We start from the raw sequence: 2,052 nt of genomic DNA on the forward strand, positions 1-2,052 counted from the left end.
TCATCATCATCACCATCATTACCATCATCATTATCACCATCAGCATCACCGTCATCACCATCATCACCACCATTACCATCATCACCATCATCATCATCACCATCACCATCATCATCATCACCACCATTACCATCATCACCTTCATCATCACCATCATCATCATCACCATCAGCATCATCATCATCATCATCATCATCATCACCATCACCATCATCACCATCATCATCATCATCACCATCAGCATCATCAGCATCATCATCACCACCATTACCATCATCACCACCATTACCATCATCATCATCACCATCATCATCACCATCACCATCATCACCATCAGCATCATCATCACCATCAGCATCATCATCATCATCATCACCATCACCATCGTCACCATCATCATCACCACCATCAGCATCACCGCTACGACACCATGGCAGTGGTCACAGCTGTCAACATTGTCCTCCTCATGATCATAACCACCAGCATCAATCATGACATTGTCACCATCCCTGATATCATCCTCAGGGTCAACTCTCTCCAGTGTTTAGTGAGCTCACCGTGTTAGAAATCATGGGCGCCCGCTCTTCTGAGCAAGAAGCACAGTCCTCTTCTGAGGGGCGGCCGGGGGGCGGCGACTGCCTCTCGCTTGGTGCCGCTCCTGTGGAGGGGCCTGGGGCGGTGCGTGGTCACTGTGGTCCTCGGGTGTTAAAAGGCCCCTGTTTTGTTCTTCGGTCCCACGCGCCCAAGTTCCTGCCGACGGGGCACAGAATGACCCTCCTACCCCAGGTCTGCCAAGGCCTCCTTCAGGACCCTCCCGAGCCTAGGGCTCCCTCCTCACCGTCCACCCCGGTAATCCTTGCCCTGGAATTGCGTGGCTGGGTCCTGCCCGCCACGGGCGGCTCTGTCTGTGGAGATCTGCTGCCCTCACACAGCCTGCCGCCCACATTGCAACACGGCTTCCTGGAATCCCGCGGTCATTCGTGCTCTGCGTGAGATGACTTGGCTTTCTTCTTGGACGTTGGATCCGCTCTCTGGGCACTAAATCCTCCTCCCCTGGCTGAGACCCAGGCCGCCTCCTCTGCATCTCCTCCCAGACGTGTACCGCGGCGAGGGTGCTGGTGTGATGCACACAGCGGGGGCTGGATGGCTCGAGTGGAGACCCGGCTGCAGGCCGTGCAGGCCAGGCGCATGGGAGGGCCTTGACCCTGTGCTCCTCCCCGCCCCTCACGGCCAGGCCCCTCACGGCCAGGCTCCTCACAGCCAGGCCCCTCACGGCCAGGCGCACAGGAGGGCCTTGACCCTGTGCTCCTCCCCGCCCCTCACGGCCAGGCCCCTCACGGCCAGGCTCACGGGGAGGGGGGGAGGGGGGGCTGGCCCCCTCTCGGGTGGGGACCTCAGTCCTGGGAAGGGCTGTGAGCACGTGGGGTGCGGATGCGGAAGCCCCTACTGGCTCATTCTCGGGGTGGACATAACACGGCTCCTTTTCAAAGGATTCTTTTAAGTCAGTAGAATTGGCGCGAGCTCCCTGCAGGAAGCCACAGAGCCGGGCCTCCGGGGAGGGGGAGAAGCTCCACAGGTGAGCACTGGGAGGCGGGGCCTCCGGGGAGGGGGAGAAGCTCCACAGGTGAGCACTGGAGGCGGGGCCTCCAGGGAGGGGGAGAAGCTCCACAGGTGAGCACTGGGGGGCGGTGCCTCCGGGGAGGGGGAGAAGCTCCACAGGTGAGCACTGGAGGCGGGTCCTGCTGGCTGGCGATGGAGCTGCGATGGAAGCAGTGAGCCCGCCACACCCAGGCAGGAAGAGGAGCACAAGGCCAAGAACATGGAGGAGATTCGGACACAACCCAGCAACTATGACCCAAAAACAGTGCCACGAGGAAGACAAACAGAATGCCGGTGCTTGAGAAATAAATAAGCCCAAACTTCGGGCAAAAGTAATTGGGAAACATGCAGCACACGTGTTACACGCACGGGGATTTACTGCTTTCTAAGTCAATGGAGAGCCAATGGCAAGGAGTTGATACGCCTGTAGAAGCTTAGGTTTTGGGGTTTTTT

This window comes from Dipodomys ordii, unplaced genomic scaffold (assembly GCF_000151885.1).
Source record: "Dipodomys ordii isolate 6190 unplaced genomic scaffold, Dord_2.0 Scaffold74, whole genome shotgun sequence".
NCBI classification, from domain to species: Eukaryota; Metazoa; Chordata; class Mammalia; order Rodentia; family Heteromyidae; genus Dipodomys; species Dipodomys ordii.